The sequence below is a fragment of the Vipera ursinii genome, assembly GCF_947247035.1.
Source record: "Vipera ursinii genome assembly, chromosome: 2".
Classification (NCBI taxonomy): domain Eukaryota; kingdom Metazoa; phylum Chordata; class Lepidosauria; order Squamata; family Viperidae; genus Vipera; species Vipera ursinii.
In genome coordinates, this window is record NC_139513.1 from 202,757,694 (window position 1) to 202,781,531 (window position 23,838).

The 23,838-nt window shown below is 39.2% G+C and overlaps 1 protein-coding gene across 2 annotated transcripts in view; it reads right to left on the reverse strand.

The window, feature by feature from the left end:
• The window catches only part of ABCA1 (ATP binding cassette subfamily A member 1), a 119,344-nt gene extending 113,162 nt beyond the window's left edge, over nt 1-6,182 (reverse strand). For both annotated transcript variants that reach the window (XM_083357183.1, XM_083357184.1), the window contains exon 1: nt 5,949-6,182. The gene's annotated coding sequence lies outside the window, so the exon portion shown is untranslated. The remainder of the gene's footprint in view (nt 1-5,948) is intronic.
• Nucleotides 6,183-23,838: the final 17,656 nt, after the last annotated feature.

The following is a 23,838-nucleotide window of genomic DNA, read 5'->3' on the forward strand; positions in this document are numbered from 1 at the left end:
TTATGGAATAGCCTTCAGCTAGTGACTAGCATTCTATCTTGTCTACCTACCTTGGTGTGAAGGAAGGCATACTGTCATATTCCACCCTAAACATCCTGTGATGAATTATGGAGTCTAATCTTGAAAGTGATGTGAAACTTGTGTATGTATTACCTTGTGGTTTTGCTATAACATACACAGGCATTTCTATGCCAGTTCCGGCGTATTTAGTTGTAAATATACAAAGCGTATAGGCACTTACTTAACAGCCTTGAGGAGAATTCACTAGCAATTATATGAATATTACTTCAACAAAAATTCCAAGAATATTGTATTGCCACAGATTTTTCAAATGACAAGTTTTTTTCAGCTTTATACACCTCTGTGAGGTGGATCAAAAAGTTTTACAGCTGACTGAGAATTTGAGCTAAAGTTCCATCACTGTTGTTATTGTTATTGTACTATTATTATTGTACTACTCACATTGTAAAGAATTATGAAGATGTCCTTGAAGAAAATACATAGCAACTGTTGGGAAAACGTGGATGCAGTCTAGGAAAAGAGGAAGGCAGGAGAAAGAAACTCAAGATTGCCCCATCTTGACTCTCTTCAGTATAAAAGGGGGGAGGAGAGAAACTCTTTCAGGCTTTCAGGATCATGTTATTATAACCTATATTAATAAAGTACAGTTTTAGTATTTCTTGTGATGTCCATTTCCTGTGTGGTTCACCTTGAAGAACTGACATATATTGAATATGACAAGCATCAAACAAAAAACTTGAAATTGTCAAAACGGAAATGAAACATCAAATTGGCTGTTTTAGAAATAGATAAATTTAAGTGGGCTGAAATGGTTCTATTTAAATCAGATGATCATATAATCCATCCATCCATCAATAACATTCAGGGTTTGGAATTCTTATGAAAGATTGTTTAACAAGAACACTGTTAAGCCTGTGCCTGGTTATAATCTAACAGATGACAGGATCTCATCTATTAAAATAAATGGCTATCCTGTGAATCAGGATCACTGTTAAGTGAGGTTTTGCACCCAGGGTAGATGTACTGGTGGAAAACAAGTGGAATTATATGGCAAATTCTAAGAAGGTGCTAAATACAGCAGCAAGAAAGAATATAAACTTGCTGAAAATGTTTTGAAGGCAAAAGTTGAAGAAAGGGTTGAACCAGGTTTTATACAATAATTTGAATTAATGTAGGTCCTAAGTTAATACAGTTTACAAAGAGTATTATCTTCCTTGTCAGCACTTGATTCAAGGAACACAAATGCAATCTCCATATGAGAATATCAGTGGAATCATATGAATTGCACAACAGGAAACAAAATATGAGAAAGTACAATCCAGTCATCCAGAATGCTTCCAAGTGTAGATTTAGGTGCTAGAGCATGATTTTTCGATGTCAAAAAAAAACATGTACCGGTAATTAAAAAGAGCAGGGACATCTGACCTCAAGGACATACAATCAGAATAGAAATTTGATGTAAGAAACTGATTCAATCTATTTAATTTATACAAAAGAAAAATTAAGGAGCTACATGAAGAGTTAAGAGATGTTTTGAAAAACAACAGCAGAAAAAAAAATTCAAAGAGAAAAGATCCAAGAACTTGTTGTCAAAGCCATCATGATATCCCTAGGAAGATAAAGATAAAGAATGAAAGCCTTGGAGGACAAAAGGATATTTAATGACTAAGTGATAACTTTCAACATTAAGCAAGAAATATCAAGGAGTGATATTTCAACTGAAAAGGTCAACACAGAGGAGAAAGCAATAACAACAACAGAAAGAAAGAGATCTTTTTAAGATCCAAAAAACGACTAGAAAATTCACAATTAAGGAATTACTATGTATATTCTGTATACAGTGTCTTCAATTCAGGCTTGACACCTGAAACTTTCCCAGACTAGTCCCTGCAGTCTTCTTGGTAGGATTTTGTGGTTTGCCACTGCCATTTTCCGAGGGCTGAAAGAGAATGACTGGCTCAAAGTCACACTCAGCTGATTTCATATCTAAGTTAAGACTAGAACTCGGATCTTCCCTGTCCTACTCCAGAATCATAATTATCAGACCAAACTTACTTTAAAGTAGGACTATTCAGATTTAATTATGGGGAAAAAATCTAATTGAGACAATGATCTAAAGGGAAAAATGATAGACTGTACAGAAATCATTTACAAAAAACGATAGCAACATTTTCAGAGAAAGAATATATATATTGAGGAACAGATTGCAATAGAAACAATAAGCAGCTTTTATAAGAAAGCACCACTGCAGCTGAAATAGCAAATGGATTGTTTAAAGTTGCAGAAGAGGCAGCTAAACTGTTAACAAATTTGGGGAAAGATGGCATGGCCCAATCAATGGAAAAATATATATTCTTTTACAGAAGAAAGGCAAGTACAAGTGACCAAACAATGGAGTCAAGCCTTCATGCAAGCAACATTTTCCTTAAGGTCTTAGATAAAACAATAGATCCACACACGGACAGAAAAAGATCAGATGAACAGTGATTACAAAAAAGGCAGAACATATCAGATTCATAGGATAATGGAAATAGCAAGATATGACGAGAGGTTTAATTTATTGACTACAATTATGTATCTACGGAGATTCTTCAGCAGAGCTGAAGAAGCTTTTCGGATGAGAAGCAAAACATCTTCAAAGAAAAACAAGAAAGTTCAGTTCCCTTTTGAAAAAGCACCTTTGCAATGCTATGCTTTTGACAGTGTATATGTCATGCCAGAGAGGGACGCGGTGGCTCAGTGGGTTAGGACGCTGAGCTTGTCGATCAGAAGGTCGGCAGTTTGGTGGGTCGAACCCCGAGTGCCGGTAACAGAGTGAGCGCCTGTTACTTGTCCCAGCTTCTGCCAACCTAGCAGTTCGAAAGCACGTAAAAATGCAAGTAGAAAAATAGGGACCACTACGGTGGGAAGGTAACAGCGTTCCGTGCGCCTTCGGCGTCTAGTCATGCCGGCCACATGACCATGGAGACGTCCTCGGACAAGCGCTGGCTCTTTGGCTTTGAAAGGAGATGAGCACCGGCCCCTAGAGTCGGAAACTACTAGCACGCATGTGCGGGGGAACCTTTACCTTTATATCATGCCATATACTTGTACATTCAGTCCCACATATTCATATATGATGAATATATTAAGGTTAATAGAAAAGCTACAACTATTCAAGAAACCTTCATAATGAGCAAGACGTAGTAATAAGAGTTTGGAAAAAGAGAGTGGTTCAAAATAGGTAAAGGAGTGAGATAAGGATAGATATCAATTCAATCTGTCACATTTATACCATGATTAAAAGCATTAACAGAAACACTAACAACTTGAGGTAGGTAAGCGTTTTGTTAGCCCAAAGTAAAGAAGTCTTAGAAGAACTCATTTTGAAAGTAGAAGTGGAAAACCAGGTTTCACATTAAACAGGAAAAAGAAAAAGGTGTGATTGATAGAAGATGGAAAATGATTTTGGTATTTTGGATAGACAGATAATGCACTGCAGAAGTAAGAGATTAATTCTATGGAGGAAGGGAATGGCAAACCTAGACAAGATCAGGAAGAATACTTCAGAGATCAAAATAGTTTTAACCTCGTGGTAAGGGTATTGAAAGCTGGGCACTGAGAAAGAGCTAGTGAAAGAAGATTAATGGATTTGGAGATGGATATTAAGAGTACCATGGGCTACTCTACTTAGTCCTGCGTCAAATAAAGACCTTTCCCTTGAAGTGACCATCAACAAGGAGAAAACTCACATTCTTTTGGCATATGGTGGAAGCAATAGCTTGATAATAAAAAGCAACCAAACTTGGCAAGTTTGCGAAAAGTAGAAAAAAGGGGACCATCTCAAATAAAGGAGGGTGAATGGTACCAAAAGACGCAGCGTTTCCTTGGGAAAGCTGAAGATATTACTAGAGCCAGGCTGAGTTAGTGATTGTCCATCACTAGAAGCGGAATCCAAATCAGGGGCCTCAAAGTAGTAGTCTTAATTAACAAGAATCATCAAGGTGACATTTTAATCCCAAATAAAAAGAAATTTCACTTAACCACATCCATTAAAATTGTCTTATATACATGTACCAAACTCTGATAATTTACAGTTCAAGCATGCACAATATCCCCAAACAATGGGTAAGAAGGTCAGAAGTAATAAAACAAAACATTGCAAGACCTTATTATGGTTTCATTTCTTTTTTTATTCTGCAAAGCTATTCTGTTTGGTCTTGCTTAGTACTGACTCAGAATGGGAAGGAAACACGGAGATTCACAGTATAGCCTGGAGCTGAACGGCAAAACTAACGATAATAATAGAAATAAAATAAATAGCCTACAATTACCCCCATCACCCCATTACAGTGCTTCTCTCAGTACCTAAGTTTTTCATGGAATTCTCACAAAGCTAGCTTCCCCCTCAGATTAAAGGGTGCAAGTCCCAGGCTGATGGCTTTTATAAAGCTGTCACACATATTACAAGGTTACTCTCGGTCATTCCTTGCTGACTTGGGAGTTGCTCTATGAGTTTTTCTCCTTTTTTTGCCTTGCCTCAGCAGCTCCAACTGGAGGCATCTTCCTAGAGAGCAGCTCCAGAAAAGAGATCACAAATCCCTGATTGAGGAGGTTTTGTCTCTCCCAAGCTTCATTCCAGGATGGGTTTGCAAAGATGCTATTAGATTCCTTTTCTGACCCGGGGGGCAACCATCCTTACACGTGGAGAAGGTGCGATGCCCAGAATGGCTACCACGGGGCTGGCTGGGAATGAAGAGATTTGTAGTCCAGCAACGTAGGGGAGGAACTGAGTCTTACTAGTTCAACTAGGGCGTGTAGGAAATAAGCTATGATCCTTGCAGTTCTACAGTAAGACATACTGAAAGCAGGACAAGAAGCAACGGATGGAAACTAGTCAAGGAGAGAAGCAACCTAGAACTAAGGAGAAACTTCCTGACAGTTAGAACAATTAACCAGTGGAACAACCTGCCTCCAGAGGTGGTGAATGCTCCAACACTGGAGGTTTTTAAGAAGGGACTGGACAGCCATTTGCCTGAAATGGTATAAGGTTTCCTGCCTGAGCAGGGGGTTGGACTAGATGACCTCCAAGGTCCCTTCCAACTTTATTATTATTATTATTATTATTATTATTATTATTATTAATAATAATAATAATAATAATAATAATAATAATAATTATTGTTGTTGTTGTTGTTATAATACATGGTTAAATAGGGATGGAATATATGTACGTTGTTTAAGAGAGAAAAAGAGAGAAAGAAAAGAGTGAGTGAGAAAGAAAGAAAGAAAGAGAAAGAGAGAGAGAGAACCTCGACGCCAGGCACTGCTTTGTCTACTTAAAAACAACAGATCTCTCCCCAAACCCGCCAGTCCAGCTCCCCTTCGCCCTTTCGTCTCTGCCCTCCTTTCTTCCTTTGCAAGCCAGCTCCTTCCGAGTTATCATCCCGTTCAATTAAGCCAGCCAGCCAGCCAGCCAGCCCGCAAACCATCTCTAAAAGCAGGGCTGCGCGCGTAAGGGACGTGCCGGCCAGGAGAAAACAACCCCGTTCCAGGACTGCTAAGAGTTTCCGCGGGGCAGAAAGCGCCCTCTGAGCATCCTCAGAAGTCCGCTCTCCTCGTCTCCCTCCTTCCTCAAGGGACCGGGAAGCGACCGGGAAGCCCCAAGCGAAAGCGGGTGCCTCAGCCGAACCAGGGCTTGGAGGTCGGTGCAGAATTGCGCGGGGTCGGAGCGAGAAACAGGGTTTCCCCCTCCCCCGGCGCGCACACACACACAGAGACACACACACACACACAGACACACACACACACACATTCCCCCGCCACCCTTCAGAAGCAGGACAAGCCGATCCCCGGGGCTTCGCTGCAATGGAAGCATCCCCCTCGAAGTGTCCCCCCACCCCTCTTTCGCGATCCCCCCCCATATCCCCCCTTTTCGCCCCCTTTACCTGCTCGCCAGTCGGATGGAGGCTGGGTCTTTAGACCCGCCTGGCGACCTCCGACAGCTTTCCGCCGCCAAATCGGGGTTGGGGGAAAGGGAAACGGGAGGCCCCGGCCACCTCCACTCCTTGCGCGCTCCCCCCACAACCGTGACTCCAGAAAAGCCGGAGACGGCGAGCCCGATGCGCCTTATATAGAACCCCGCCGGCTCTGCTCCGCGAGGTTATTATCGGTCAACTCCGCTTCTTCCCTTGGCCGCTCCAGCTGCTGTGGCTGCCGCTGGTCTGTTTATGTCTTTCCGTCAGTCACTGGGAGCGCGTGGAAGAGGAGCCCGCCTCTTAAAAGGGCGAGGTCCCGGGCCTGCTAGACAGCCTGGGCCCGGCGTCTCTCCGATTGCTTAATAGATTACCAGTCCCATCGCCTCGCGTAGCTTTCCACGGACCCTGCTTGCTGGCGGAGGGAGGGAGGGGGCGACAGGAAGCCCGGGTGTGCGATGAACAGCAATGCCGCAAGGTTGCATTTTTACCACGAGGCGCTGCCGGGAATGCTACTTTTTCTGACGCTAAGCGCTTGGAAAATTCTTTTTTTTTTAAAAAAAAGATTTTATTAGTTCTTTTTTCCTTACATACATATATTAGTTTTTCTTTTTTATTATTATTATTAAAGAGTTTTACAAAAACAAAATTTTACAATATATCCCCAAATCCCTCCCACCCCAAACCCACCCACTATAATACAGGATTATAGTTACAATAATCGTATTCTAAATAAAAATTATGCATAATATACAATTAACCAAATTCATCACTTGGAAAATTCTGATAACGCTGGAAAAGAACCCTGGAGAGAAAGAACGGAGAGGTCGCAACTTTTGCTGGTTTGGTTCTCCACAGGCTGGATTTCACTTGGTGCACAGTGAATGTTCTTTCTTTTAGCAGTTGACCAGTGATCAAAACATATTTTTTTTCTTTGCTTTTTTTCCAAACACACACACACACACACACACACACACACACACACACACACACACACCTACCTTGGAGAGATCTCAGATGGCAGGACATTTCCATACAGTATCTCTGCTGTCTCTACTCACAATTGACTACTGCAGTTTTCAAGTGATCTGCAAAGGTCTTCATTGCTGTTGGCCTCAGTTACAGGGAGTACGTTCATATCACCAGGAGCCAATGCCTGCTCCAACTGACTAATCAGAATAGAAATAGCATCATTCAATCATGGTCCTATTTCCTCAGCTGTCATGGTACCTAGACAACAAGAATCCCTTCTCCCCTGCTTCACACACAAACACCCTCATATTTACAAGGATACACAGTCATTGACTGATGGATGACATGCTTAGCAACCACATAGATATTCTCCTTGACCTTAAGTTGGTCTTGCAAGTCTTGGAATGGTGGGCACCTGCTGGGTGTCCTCGTCTCTTTTCTTCCACCTTTCCTAGCATTAGCACGTTCTCCAGAAAGCTAGGTCTTCACATAAGGTGTCCACAGTCAATGAACCTGGTCATTTGTGCACACCCACACTGGGTGTCTCATCCCGCCCCCCCCCCCCCCGTGTCCCCTCCATCAAAGTTGTTATGATAGGAAGCTATGGAAAAAAATGTGGTTCATAAGAAAAAAGGAACCATCCATGCTCTTGTCTTGCCAACTTCACTCTGCTGCGTATAAAAGTGTCCAAAAGTGCACTGATAATCATATTGGTATTTTTGCAATGTGCAAATTTTCTAACCACACTGATGTAGTGGGGGGAAAGTGTGAGATAAGTCTTCCAACAGTGCAAACAGGCTGAAGAAATTCTACTTTTGAATGATCCAAGTGGTTCATCCATACCGTTTCAAACGTTTGCAGATTTTTGAATATCTTCTTGTTCTTGGTAATTTAGGGGAAACAATATATTTCTGCATTTTCTTCTTCAAATGAAGGAGGTTGTTGTTGTTTTTAATGCCTTCAAGTAGTTTTGACTGCTGCTGGCATCCTCCTGGACAAGTCCTGCAAATTGTTGTGGGGTTGTTGTTTTTTTGTTTGTTTGTTTGTTTGTTTTGGGGGGGGCAATATCTCAGGCAATGGTTTACCATTTGTGCCCAAGGCAGGACTAGAATTAATGGCCTCTCAGTTTCTAGCCTGAGGCCTTAAGTACTATACTAGACTTGCTATATATTTAAAATACTGATTATATATTAATTCTAGCTTAGCCACTTTTCAATTTAATATATAGGTAAGCCACACACATACAGTCTTCTGTTGAAAAAGCATTCTAAGAGCTGATCTGCTGAAAATTGAAGAAGGAAATTTCAGTACGAAGTCTTGAGATTGCCCCTCAAAATGAGCAGGCACCCAAATCTAGACATGATTCACTTCCACTATTGTGAGGTATTGTATTTCCATTAAGTTACAATAAATATTTCTAAGTGAGAGTTGGTTTGGTACAGTGGTCAAGTCATACAATTAGAAACTAGGAAACTGTGAATTCTGCTCATGCCTTAAGCACAAAGTGGTGATTTTGTCTCAGCCCTAGGCAGCAGCAATGACAAAGCACCTCTGAAAAATCTTGAAAATTGCAGGGACTTGTCCAGATAAACACCAGAAGTCAAGACGGACTCAAAGGGGCAAAAGAAAAAAAAATTTAAAGGTACTGTTCTGTTTAAAATTAGTATATATAAATTTTAAATATTTTCTCCTGTACTTTTCTGAGATGATGCATTATTATAGCTTCTTTGTCATTTTCTTCAAATTAATGTAGGCAATCCTGCAATTCAAAGCAGAGAGATAGAGTCTCAACTAGGTAATTTAAATAAAAAGTTTCCTATTGCTCAGGCGCTCAGTAAACAAGTAGCCCTCGGTTGGGGCCAAATAATTACTACTGTCATTCACAACCAACCCAAATTCTGCTTCTCCTTCTGGATTTTTTGGTGGATAATTGACTAGTAGTTCTTTCAAGAAATATTCACCTCTGAGGTAGCCTTTACAATGCTAGCTCCTGGTCTCTGAGAAGTTTGTAAAAACATGCCTGTTCCAGAAGACCTTTTTCTTAAAAATCATTTTTTACCTCACCTTTATTATCTTTACAGAGGCAGAAAACATACCTAATACTCTTTCCTCCTCCTATTTTCACAATAACCCTGTGAGGCGAATTGGGCTGAGCGAGAAGGAGTGGCCCAAAGTCCCGCCAAGCTGGCTGTTTTGCCTAAAGCAGGACTAAAACTCACAATCTCCTGGTTTCTAGCCTAGTGCCTTAATTATTATACCTTGCTAGCTGTATGGCCAAGAATGCTGCCAAGAATGTTTTAATTATTTTTCGGTAATTAATAGAAATTTTAACTGTAATTATAAGACCAGATTTGTCTTACAAGTATAGCACTGTGTATTATTGTAATGGTGGCTGTATTGGCTGTCTTTTTGCTTTTGTTCATTGTTTCAAATCTGTTGACTGAAGTGCTTTCAAGTGAATAAACAAATAAAAGCACCCTTTCTCTATATAATATAGATAATAGACTTTTCTTGCATATGAAAAAGTCCACTAGTGTCCCATCATACTGTTTAAAATAAGCAGCCTAAAACAAGACTGTCACTTTTTTTCTTGGCCCATGAATGCTCTGATTTATGGATGGACAAGAAAAGAAGAAAATTGTTCGGAAAGCTGAAGGATGTAAGAAAGATAGTGTACTTGAACTTTAAATCTATTAGAAACTCTTTTTATAGGTAGTTTGAAATTATAAATATATATGAAACTTTGGTGTATTGAAGCATTCTTGTGAATACCACATTTTTGAAATGTAGGCATTCATAATGTCACATGCATCAAGATGTCATCATACAAATGACATATAATATGTAATTTATGTTCCAATTGCCTAATTCAAGTAATGAAATCATAACACATGATGCCACTTGCCCTCATCACGTCTGGAGGCAAATGACGAGGGAGGCAAAGAGAGAAAGATTCACTTTCCTCTTTTCTTTCTTTTTATTGTGTAAGCTTTGACAAATCATCAGACAAAAATCACAATGCAAAAAAGCAAAGTAGAAGATAAGCAACTACTAATAAAACATAAGGAGAAACATTATGGAAAAAAATATTACGGTAATGCTTTCTCCCCTTCGCTTCAATTTATTTCCCCCAATTATTAACCACTGCCTAAATATTTGTACTGTACTTTGAAGATTAAACATTGGAAGTTATTGCTAGTATCTGTTTAAGTAATTTCATCTATTGTTTTTGATTGGTCCCTTACCTCCTTCCTTTAAATCTGTTCCAACTTTCTGAATGTCTTGCTGTGTAATTTGTCATAAATAAGGGAGCCACTGCTGCTTTGGTTAGGCTTCTATAAACTGTCACTTTTGTGATTGCTGCATCTTCTCCAATTTTGGCCTCCCAATCTTGTATCTATGCTTTTGGGGAACAGTCTGGTCAGATTCTGAATTCATATTCGGAGTTTGCATGATTTGGAGTAATCCTGCCAAAGTTTGGGCACATTAGTACTTTATTTATTTAATATCATATTCAATGAATCCTAGCACATTTAAGCTAAGGCTTAAAAGAAAAACTAACAACTTTCTACTCACTATGTCTTTAATACAAAATTCTTTCACACACACACACACACACACGCACGCGCTCCTCCAAATACCTGAAAAAATACCTGAGACCTAAATGCAACAAGTGAAAGTATCAACATTTGTTAGTACAAGAACAAGGGGAATTTATAATAATGTCAAGGGATTTAGGTTTTCAACAAACAGAAACATCTTACGGACTTTTTGCTGAAAATGAAAATGAAAAAAAATGAACTGATTATGCTGATTAAAAAGGGTTGAATATAGGGAAAAGGGGAATTATAGATAGTCCTCAACAGTTCATTTAGCCACCATTCAAGGCGCTGAAAAGAGCGACTTATGACAATTTTTCACACTTATGACCATTGCAGCACTCCAACAGTCACATGATCAGATGATTGGCAACTGCCTCATATTTATGACGGTTGTAGTGCCCCGGGGGGGGTCACGTGATCCCCTTTTGTGACTTTTTGACAAGCAAAGTCCATGGGGAAGCCAGAGTTACTTAACAACCATTTTACTGACTTAACAACTGCAGTGATTCATTTAACAACTGTGGCAAGAAAGATTGTAAAATGGAGCAAAGCTCACTTAACAATTGTCTCGCTTAGCAACAGAAATTTGGGGCTCAGTTGTCATAAGTTAAGGACCACTTATATGATGGAACTTTGAAAGGAGGGCAAATATATTTGTTTATAACTGATATAAAGAAGATTGGGAAGCCATTTTTAATATATCTTTTCTTTTTTTCTATGTGTACTATTTTCCTTATTGTTTCTTTTCTTTAATCTTACTTCATGTCATTTTATGTTTTACTTCTGTGAAAAACTTTAATAAAAATTACAAAACAAATAAAAATGGATACATTGGGCTGATGGCATGATAACTAAGGTTAAATTATCTGCCACGTCACAGAGCTAATAATATTTTGACTCCAGAGAATATTTTTGGAGATCTTTCTTTTTCCTAACACCTCCAATAGAGACAGATAATTCTACATCAAATCAAATCTTTTGTTGTTGCTGTTGAGGGTAAACAAATTATCTCTGCATGAACCACTGTTCTTGTAATCAAAAGACAAGCACAGTGAGTTAGACAGATATTTTTCTTTTGGCTTAGAAACTGCTTGATATGAAAAGTAGCATGCAAATTCAATCTATGTCTGGAAGTAGAAGAAGGACTAAGGGTGACATGATAACAGTGTTTCAATATCTCAAGGGTTTGACACAAAAAAGAGGGGGATCAGCCTATTCTCCAAAGCACCTGAAGGCAGGACAAGAAGCAATGGATGAAAAATAATCAAGGAAACAATTAATCAGTGGAAAGATTGACCTTCAGAAGTTGTGGGCGTTCCAACACTGAAGGTTTTTAAGAAGACAACCTTGTCTGAAATTGTATAGGGTTTCCTGTTTGAGCAGGGGGTGGAACTAGAAGACCTCCAAGATCCCTGCCAACTCTGTTATTCTGTTATAATGTTCTGTTAAGTTCAGGATTCCATCCCTGTTTTTTCTAGTCAACAAGATAATATCATCCAACATTTGAAGAGTAAGGGAATGACTCAGGTTCTCCATCCTTTGTCTAAAAATTATCCATAGGACTAATCTGTGCTTACAATTTTAATACTAAACTATGCAGCATCCCTCCAAAGTTTGTTCTGTTTGTTCTCATTGAATTCTCATTGAGTAATTGGAAAGTCTGCCAGTTTAAAAATATTGGAACTTGGATTAGGCTCTTTAACACTTAACCATCAGCAGAGGAGATTTCATTGAAAAAGTTCTTGGTCAAGAGATGAGCTTCATTGCATTAGAGACCTTGAGATTACTGAACAAAAGAGACACATAATTTAGCTATCGCTTCAGACTGATTGCCTTCTCAAGATAGTTTTCAGAGGTGGGGGACCCATAATTGCAGACGCTGCAGTGATTAGTCTGTAGTCAGAACATGCATTCATGGTATCCAGTGGCTCCCAAAGGGGGAGCTTCCAACCCATGGAGATTTCAAAGTCAGGGCAAAAGTTCTGTTAGATAGAAAAGAAATTTATAGTGTCCAATATTCTGTGCCAATTGTTTTCAAATGTTGGATGCCACTTTGAGCTTCCAGTCACGTCTGCACATGCCTCCCAGAATTCTTCACAGCCATATTTTTCCTTAATACACATAACCACTGGCTGCCCATTTTCAAGGGTTGCTTACTGAGCCTGCCTTAGTTCTTAGTTCAGTGCATCCAGGTTTGTAATGTCCAATTAAGGTTAAGCCAGTGTGCAAGCCAGACTATTAAATTGCACACAGTGAGCTGTAGGACTCTCACTAGGAGTCACCCAGTGCAACATATTCAGGGCTTGGGTTTGGAGATCTCTTTCCTGCTACCTCCTCAGTGAGAGCATATTAATTGCAAATCACCTGAGAGGGCCTGATTTCCTCCCCCTTGGAATTTGCAGGAAGTTGTACAAGCAAAGCTTTGGAGCCACAGAGCAAAAACCAGCCTGGGGAACTTTACTGAAGGTAGGTGGAGGGGATAGACTAAGTGTGATTCCGAATGGTGTGTGTGCATGCAGCTACTTCTACAAAACAGTTAATACAAATATCCTGAACAAATTTTCCATCCCACCAGACAAAAGTCTAAGGTGTTCATCCCTCCACAAATCCATTTAACTGGCTGATTACATTGCAAATGAGGCATGAAAGAAAAGCTTACAATGAGTTTCTACCCTTTCCCCATAGTCTTTCCTAGTTGTCTTCTGAGGCTTCACGTGGGGGCCAATGGTTCCAGGACTCCTTCCTTTCTCTGCAGCTTTCACAGGCATCTGGGTGATGTAGCACTGGGAAGATCTGATCCACTCTGGTTGCATGATGACTTTCTAGTGGATGGTTAGATTCAAACCCCATTCTCTGGCTCAAATGGATGGAGGCAGCTTCTGGGTCAGTGTGCTCTGCTTCCAAAGGTTGTGGGGGTCATCTGTGCAGGGCTGAAAGATAGGAGAGCAAGGTCCCATCCCCCACTTTCTGGGTGTACTCTCCCAGGGGAGGTTTTGCTGATCAGACAAAGGCATGGAGAACAGAGGATAAGAAAAGGGGGCAGGGGGGGTAGCTTGCAGACAGAGTTTGAAAAGGCATTAAGGTTAACGTTGCAGATGTTAAGTAGACAGATAAAACCCACTTAAACACATACAGTAAATGCAAGAGTGAAACTTTTCCAGCAGATGAACTTAAAACATTCCCTCCTGATAACTTTTGGCTGTTCTTAAAAGTACAGAGAGAGAAAGAAAAAAAAAAGAACACATTTCTCTTCATCCTGTTTGCTGGCCAAACAAACAAGGTGAGAGTATTTGGTGGCTTATTTTAAGCAGAATTTTTAGCAGAATTTTAAAATATTTTTCTCTTTGGATTAGAGTAACCCAACAGTTACATTTACTTCACACATGAAGACTTTGACACACGTACACACACAAAGACAAGGAAAAGAGAACAGAAAAGAAAACAGAACTCTTAGTTTTATACAGTGCTTTTTTTCTATAAAAAAAAAAGGTGCCGGAACTCTCATCTTGGCGGGCGCCGGAGGCGGGGGGGCGGTGCTGCTGCAGTCACGGGTGCGAAGGGTGTTGGCGGTGGGCTCCCCTCCCTGGGGTTGGAGCCGGTGCGTCTGGTGCTGTGGGAGCAGCAGAGCCCACTCTATATGGCGGGGCTGCACAATGCGGGCAGCGGAGGCGGTGCGGGCCAGGCGATGTTTTAATGTTATGATTTTAAAAATATATTTTTTCTATTGTAAGTTTCCCCAAACCTCGCCATGTGGACTGCATACAAATATTATATAATTGGTAAATAAAGGTAGAACATATGTTAAATATACATCAAATGATAATATTGCTACCCTACAAAGTCAATTCTTGCTCATTGACAGACCAAGGAGTTAACTCGGAAAGGCAAGAGGAAAATCTAGAAGAAGTCTGTGCAGCTCTTCAACATCTTCATCAACGATTTGGATGAGGGGATAGATGGGGAATTCATCAAATTTGCAGACAACACCAAGCTGGCAGGAATAGCCAATACTCCAGAAGATAGGCTTAAGATACAGAAGGATCTGGACAGACTCGAACACTGGGCGCTATCTAACAAAATGAAATTCAATTGTGAAAAAAGTAAGGTTCTACATTTAGGCAGGAAAAATCAAATGCACAGGTATAGTATAGGTGGTACCTTGCTCAATAGTAGTAACTGTGAGAGAGATCTCGGAGTCCTAGTGGACAATCACTTCAATATGAGCCAGCAGTGTGCTGCAGCTGCCAAAAAAGCCAACACAGTGCTAGGCTGCATTAATAGAGGGATAGAATCAAGATCATGTGAAGTATTAATACCACTTTACAAGGCCTTGGTAAGGCCATACTTGGAATACTGCATCCAGTTTTGGTCACCACGATGTAAAAAAGATGTCGAGACTCTAGAAAGAGTACAGAGAAGAGCAAGAAAGATGATTGGGGGACTGGAGGCTAAAACATATAGGGAACGGTTGCTGGAATTGGGTATGTGTGGTTTAATGAAGAGAAGGGCGAGGGGGGACATGATAGCAGTGTTCCAATATCTCAGGGGCTGCCACAAAGAAGAGGGAGTCAAGCTATTCTCCAAAGCACCTGAAAGCAGGACAAGAAGCAACGGATGGAAACTAGTCAAGGAGAGAAGCAACCTAGAACTAAGGAGAAATTTCCTTTTTTTTTTATTGAAAAGTTTTACAGTACATTTTTGAATACAAAACCCCTCCCCCTCCCCTCTCCCCAAACCTCCCCAACTCTTCCCTCCCCTCCCCTCCCCCCCTCCCCGACTTCCCAGAGCTAAATACAGGGTATAAAAATACAAACAAACATAATCTAAAATATGCAAACAACAATAAGATATTAAATTCTATCGCACTTTAACTCTTAATAAAATAACTACAAGCTAATTATACATCATATAAATCCGCTACTTATTCAAATGCTAAGTGAAACTTTTTAGTCCCATATTTATTCTGAATATAATCTATCCATCTCTTCCACTCCACGGTATATCTCTGTTGCGATTGATCTTTCAAATACGCTGAAATCTTTGCCATCTCCGCCAAGTTGGAAACTTTTAAAGTCCATTCTTCTATAGTCGGCAGTTCTTCCTTCTTCCAATATTGCGCTACTAAAAGTCTCGCTGCCGTAATTAAATTCAACATCAATTTAATATCTACAACGGTGGTATCTGTGATAATACCCAATAAGGAGAAATTTCCTGACAGTTAGAACAACTAACCAGTGGAACAACCTGCCTCCAGAAGCTGTGAATGCTCCAACACTGGAAGTTTTTAAGAAGAGACTGGACAGCCATTTGCCTGAAATGGTATAGGGTTTCCTGCCTGAGCAGGGGGTTGGACAAGATGACCTCCAAGGTCCCTTCCAACTACTACTACTACTTCTTCTTCTTCTTCTTCTTCTTCTTCTTCTTCTTCTTCTTCTTCTTCTTCTTATTATTATTATTATTATTATTATTATTATTATTATTATTATTATTATTATTATTATTATGTATTAGTATTTTGTAGAAAGGAAAAGCCCACACTGATAAATTAAAAATCTTTGTGGTCTGCAAAGGAATGCTGGTGGGTAATCAATGATTTGGTGACTAGAGGAGCATCTACAGTGTTGAAGCTTGTGGTCATGGTAAGCCATGGAGGCACTAGGCAACATGACTTTCAGGGCAGTGGTGGTGATTTTATTACTTTACAAAAAAAAGTCTGTGCTCTGTCCAAGAGTGCTTGGTAGGCTGCATGTACAGGCCTGGTCTAGAATTTATTTTGGAGCATTCAACTATCTAGAGCAGGCATGTCAAACTCATTTTGTTTGAGGCAAATTTTTATAAAAGAATTGCCATTAATTTGTTTTAATAAAATAATTTACATCAATTTTTCACTTGATTTCAAATTAAATGAATGAGATTTTTTTTAGTACAATTGCTAAATGCAATAAACTGGTTTTAGGTATATGTTACTGGAAGGAAAAAGCAATCCCTGTTGCATTACTGATCCCAGAGAAACATTTGCATGTATGCAGGTATCCTTAGGGTGCCATAGTTATAGATGAGAAATATTGGTTGCAAAGTTGGCATTTCTGGATGTAATACAGATATTTTGGACTTTTTTTGTTTCTTTGCATGTTTGATATTTTTAAAAAGGCATATGCTACTGACTACGCTTATGCACATATGTAACATGATCACTGCTTGTCCAAAATTTTACTATACAGATAATATCCCCAGAAATTATTTTAGCCTTTTTAATTTTAATAAATGTTGTTATTGATGTTAAGCTCACCAGAGAAAACATCATATATTGTTATGTATATACTAGGTTAATTATTTAAAGACTGAAGTGCAACATAACTAGATTCTAAATAATCTATTTTTCAAAACACACAACAGTCCAAACAGTAAAAGTAAAGTCCAAATTAAGAATATTTCATTCTTAAGAATAGTTTAGATTCAAAATAGTTTTCAAGAGTGTACAAAAGATACTATTTTTTCCTAGAATCAGCTAAATTAGACATATTACATTGAGAAAAATGTTTCTCATTTCTTTCCTGTTACCTTTGATTTCATTGCAGAGATGTTAACATAAGAAATAGATTATTTTGTTATCTAATTTTACCTTCCAAAAGACAGAAGCAGATGAAAAATGTGAGGTTCTTTCCTGTTGGCTTTTCTGAATTAGCTGTTTTAGATTCTAAAAGTTTAGTTCCTAAAAAAGTAATCCTGTAAATAATTTTAATATCCTCCTCTAGTGCAGGCTGTTTTATGACTCAAGGACTTCAACTCCCAGAATTCCTGAGCCAGCATGGCTCAGCTTGGAAACCTCTCCCTTTCCCCTCAGCATGGCTGGCTCAGGATTTCTGGGAGTTGAAGTCCATGAGTCATAAAAAAGAGCCAAGATTACTAGCCCTGCAATAGGCTTAGGAAAACCAATAAGGGAGCTGGGTTGTTTTTGGGGGGATTTTTTTTTGCAAAAAAACGGTTCCGGAACGCCGTTCTGAGCGTTCTATGAGAAAAAAAGCCCTGGTTTTATACATCCTGGTCATTCCCACCATAAATCTCAGTTAACTCAAATTAAGGAAGGCACAAATCTTAAACATATTGTGTGGTTACATAGAAAGAGAGAGAGAGAGAGAGAATGAGAATATCACTATTCCTATATTTTATTTTCCTTTTAAGTACCTTTATTTAGCCAAATTGGTTCTTCCTGCTTCATCCCTGAGCAGAATCAACTCCTGCATAACTTGCACACGCACTTCTTACACATTCCCACCTGGGTAGGCAATTTGTCCCTGCTCCAAGCATTCATCCGTCTCCCTACAGGAGACCCTGTGATGAGACTCCAAGGCTTTCTCCTTGGTCCCTCGCAACCGCCAACAGAACTACACCTCCCCCAACAGGTGGAGGTACCTTCCAATCTGTGGTAACCCCTCATTTTTTCAGGCAAATGGCCTGGGAGGACTCTGTCTGCTGAAATTAATTCAGAGTACGGGTACCTGCTTTCCAGAATAGGGCTCTGCTCAGTGATTCTTAGCTAATTGCCCAAATCCAATTCTCTCACTCACTTTTCCATTCCATTTTCACACAGCCTATCCCTTTTCCCTAACAAAAGGTCCTACACTCTGGTGAAACCCCCATGCTTTCCAGAGTCTGTTACTTGAACAGATCCTTTCTGCGGTTAGGAAAGGCCAGAGGGAGCAAAATCCAACTGTGATTGGGAAAAGGGTCTTCTCACACACAGAGACACACAGAGATTTCTCTCACTCCCCTGGGCTTTAAAGTTAAAATTTAGAGGTACTCACCTTCTTTCCAAAGCAGCCCTTGAAGTCACTCAAAACTCCCTTTACTACCCTCACTCCACATGGGCAGGGCTTGAGAAACCCATCCACAGACTGCTGCTGGCAAGATGGGGCTTACCAGTCTCAGTCCATTGGAGAGATTAGCTTGGAGTCCCATCTGGGGTGCCAAATTGTTGAAAGAAAATCTTCAGGGTCCAGTCCAAGCTGGGAATAAACAAAATGGAGACTGCTTTAGAAAGAAGGTTGTGGTTTATTGAAGAGGGAAAGCTGACCACATGTAGTACGGAGTGGTAGGTTTTTATACCTTCCTAAGCTTTTGTTTGGAGTTGTTCCTGTAGCATGAACTGTGACCTGAATCTGAGTCTCCCTTTCTGGTATTCTGATGGTGGTGGGTTAATCCTATTATGTCCCAAAGGTCATATCCTGCTTCCCTGGGGCTGTGGCTGATGACTGTTGGATTTTTTTGGTGTGAGGGATTGTTTTTTCTAGGGATCTTTGTCTTTCTAATCCAGCTTCCTGGCTTCAATCTTTCAGACAAGATTATCACATCTGCATTTCTGCAGGCCTGGTTTCTGTTTGGAGCAGAAAGACTTGTGGGGGGGCTGGTTTCTGCCTTTAAGATCCTTTAATGAAATATATTCTGCCTTTTTAATATTCCCAAATGTATTTCTTTCTCTGGGGAGGGGGGTGGACTGACTTCCCAAACAGTACAAAAGTGAGAAACAATGAAGAACTACAAGATTGCTGCCTATCATTTGCTTTGTAAATGGACAGATCATTTTTTTTACATAATAGACACCCTATTTTGTGCCATTTCTAATAATAGAAAGTTTAAAGTTGCTTCATACTGTAAGAAACATGCTTGAAATTAATGAAATGCCACAAAGCCTAATCAAGCTTGCACAACCCAAAATTTAAATAAGAACACTATTGATCTGGATTGCTCAACATGTAAATAACCAATGGTATTTGTTTGTGTGTGATTTGTGTAGATATGTGCGGGCACACATCCTGAAATTATTAATTCACGAACTGCAGTTACACTGACATTGGAAATATGGCAGAACAATCACATGCAGCAGCATCTGTGTGGAATAAATAAGTCCTAACTGTCTACTGAGAGTTGGGCGGTAATGAAGCTTCCTTATATACTACTGACTTGTTGTGTGTGTCAGCGTTAACTCCAGGTGAAAGCCTGCAAGTCTTTGCAGTTTTCTTGATACAGTTTTTCAGAAATGGTTTGCCATTGTTTCCTTCCTAGGGTTGAGAGAGAGTGCCTGGCTCACGGTCTCCCAGTTAACTTTATGCCTAAGGCAGGACTACAACTTACAATCTTCCAGTTGCTAGCCTGTTGCCTTAACTACTACAACCAGACTAGCTCTATTGACAGTGCTATCCCAGAAAATCCCTGAGCTGAATGAAGGAACATTCTGTGGATTTCTTGCTGGAAAAAAAGAGAAAAAATGAATTTGTGATTTATGGGTTGGATGATTAGAAAGGGCAGACTGCAGAAAGAAGGAAATTATGTTGTAACCTTAGACATGGTTATATACATCCATGTCTTGTGTGTGGAAAATACATTTTTTATCTATCTATCTATCTATCTATCTATCTATCTATCTATCTATTGCTCAAAAAAATAAAGGGAACACTTAAACAACACAATGTACTGTATTTAATAGTAGGATGTCTTATTTTCTGTTTTATTTTCTTATTTTATTTTATTGTCTTATTTTCTTATATATATATATATATATATATATATATATATATATATATATATATATGTAAATTATATATATATATATATATATATATATATATATATATATATATATATATATATATATATATAAAATAAATTAAAGCAGTGTGTGTGTATATATACATACATACATACATACATACATACACACACACTCAGGAGCAATTCTGCCCACTTTTTGATTTCAAAGACTTTTTATGAGTTTCTTCACAAAGAGTTTGTGCTGGGTTTGAGGCTTCCAATACCATCTTGCCTAGCAACCTTCAGAGAAAAAAGGGAAAGAAAAATAAATGGAAAATACCTTGGACACATTCCCTCAGTGTAATCTGGAGCAAGTTTAGAGTGCAGTGCCCTGTGCTGGAAGCAGCTTAAATCTTATGGAGGTTGTTGGGATTTAATTGGCCTAATTTAGTTGGTTGTTGCCTCAGGACTTCAGGTTCAGAAAGGAGCTTGGAGTCCTAACTGGGACTGCTGCCTCTGTTCTTCTTTTTGATTGTCTCTCCTTGGTTACCATGGTGACTGTTTGGTCCTGCAGTGCTCCAGATTCATAAGCGCTATGGACTGATCAGAGCTGCACAAATCTTGCGTGTTTTCGGGAATAGAAAGGCCTATCATTGTTTCCCTCCCTCAAAAAGCTGCCTGATTCCTGAAATACTTAATGACCACTCATTCTCAGTTTTGCATCTTGAGACTCCAAGCAGCAGATCTTTGAATCACAACATTAAGCCTCATTGGGTAACTTTTTGGCTTCTTCTCCAAGCAGTTCAGTCTGCAGGATATGGTCAAAAAAGTCAAAACCGCAGCCACAATGGTGCAGATGAAGCTCTATTTTTTTTAATGTAACTTCAATTGCATCATCCTGGCTGCTGTTTGGGCTTCGTGACAGTTAATCACATCTTGTTTGCAATCTTGACCACTGCAACTATAGTTGACATGGGGCTATTCTTGCAAACTGTTCAGAAATTGTAATTATCACAAAATGTTGCAGCACAGTGCAAGATATAGCAATCATGTGATGCCTATTCTGAAGGAACTGCTGTGGTCACCAATTGCCAGATGCTGATATTGTATTTTAAAGTTCTAAATATCTTGCAGCAGGTGGGTGGCCAAACTTTTGGACTGCCTGGACCGCATGGAGTTAAGAGAAGTTGTCATGGACTGCATATAAAATATATAATATAGTTAATGAATGTAAATTACGGTACATAATGTTAAAAGTTTACAATCTTATGGGACCACATTACTAAGGGTCCAGGGCTGCATTTGGATTGAACATACCCAGCTTAAGCCATATTATTTATGTATCTATGTTAAAGGGGAGTTAAAGCACATTATGAATGTGGTTAATTGTATATTATGCATAATTTTTATTTAGAATATGATTATTATAACTATAATCCTGTATTTAGCTCTGGGAAGTGGGGGGGGGAAGTGGGCGGGTTTGGGGTGGGGGGGATTTGGGGATATATTGTAAAATCTTGTTTTTGTAAAACTCTTTAATAAAAAAGCCATATTATTTACGTATTTAGGTATCAAATTTATATAGCTGCCAATCTCATAAAAACAGCTAACCAAGCTTATCTGTGGGTCAGCCTCTCCCAGTATGAAGCTGCCAAGTTAGACCAGTTGGACAGGTTCTTTGGCAGCTGTCAGAAGTCCATCTTTTGGGTATACAAGTAGTCCTCGACTTAACAACAGTTCATTTAGGGACCATTCAAAGTTATAAATGGCACTGATAAAAGTGACTTATGACAATTTTTCAGTTATGACCTTTGTAGCATCCTCATGATCATGTGATCAAAATTCAGAGGCCTGGCAACTGGTTCATACTTATAACTGTTGCTGTGTCCCAAGGTCATGTGATCACCTTTTGCAATTTTTTGACAAACAAAAGTCAATGGGGAAGTCAGATTCACTTAGCAATCGGGTTATCGACTACAATGATTCACTTAACAACTGTGGCAAGAAAGGTCGCAAAATGGAGTAAAACCCACTTAACAAATGTCTGACTTAACAACAGAGATTTAGGGCTCAATTACAGAAAAAGAAAGCCTTCTGTGTGACTCCTAAGCGATGTCTTTAGGAATATGGTAAGATACCTCTCTCTTGCCAAGCTTTTAATTGTTAGTAACTTTAATGACAGGCTTTGATTTTAGTTCAGAATTTGAGTTATACTTTGGGTAGTATTGTAAACAACCTTGAGCACTGGGATAAATGGGAAGGGGAAATACGGTTAGTAATAAATGAAAATATAACAAAATAATTGAGTAGTTTGAGAAAAGTCTCATTTTGTGCTGTGAACACACATATTTATTGATCTCACAAATGGGGTCCCCTGCCCCATCAATAAGCACTTACAAGCATTTTTCCTCAGTGCTTGCAGTTCAAAGCTATTGCCCTTTTAAAAAAAAAAAGAGCATTCAAATCCCTTACAGGCAAGAACTGTACTGGGAAATGTAGGCCTTGGGTGTTGTTGAATTTTTATTTTCATCTCGAAAGTGATTTCATCTGTTTATGAATTGTGACTCTTTTATCCTAACATGCAAGCTATTGTCTCTGGCTAAGAAAGAAATCATTTATATGAAGCTGCATTTGGAAAACGACTAGCTAGAAATGGCCTGGGCCACTTGCCAAGAACAAATATTGTGTGCTTACGCTGCATTTGGAAGTGAATACCAATAGATTTCTTGCAGGAGGTGAATGCCAATATGTTTTTTACAATGCAAGAACTGTTTTAAACTGTAATTCGAATGGATGAATTAAATCACTAGGCTTTTAATATCCTAAATTCATCTGGTATGGTAATAACTAATTAGCAAAACTGAGTAAAACTCATCTCACTAGCTTTCCACAGACTGCGACTCTTCATATTTGTGCTTCCCACATGTGCTGGAGACCTAAAGACTTGGCAATTTGACTCACTGGTTCAGCCCAAATGTAGAATGCTAAGTTAGAGAAATTCATTGCAACTACATAAGCCTAGCTGTGCAAAAGTTGGAAAAGTAATGGCATGTCTACAGTGGAAGATTGTGTTTTAAAATTTATTTATTAAATCTAGAGACAGCCCATCTCCCTCACAGTACGATTCTATGAATTGAACTTGAAGAAAGACAAAGCTGACAAAAAAAATGACTTTAAAAAAAATATTGGACTCTTGATATGGATGTTTTGTTGAAAGAAATATCAAATTAATGATTTCAGGATTTGGATTAAAAAGGGACAAAGAGGATGGGAAAAAGATTAAGATGAAGAAGGGTAGGAGGCATAATTTTATGTTTTCTTTTTTTCCCCTCCCTTCTCTTTTCTCTTTTCCCTGACTTTTATATATGCAAAAATACATAGCCATAGCCACACTCACCTTTTGGGGGGGCATGGTTCTGTGGGAGGGGTTTGGGTGGCAATGATTAGCATAAAGCACTTCAGCATGCACTTATAACAATAAACAGAATGAAAAAAGAAAGTAACTTTTAATATATGCTTGTTCTCCTATTCAGACAGGAGAGGGTCACTCTTAAAGTAGGCTACAGTAGACTCAAACTGTATAGAGGTTTAATAAGGTTAAAAACATCATTATAGTCAAAGGTCAATAGGGTGAAGGGATGAATGTGTTTGCCTGGGATGAGGAAGATCAAGATTGATGTTCACTCTCAGCCATTGAAGTTCACCAGATGACTTTGAGCAAGTTCATCTTTCTTAGCTCCCTGTCTCATAATGTTATTGTG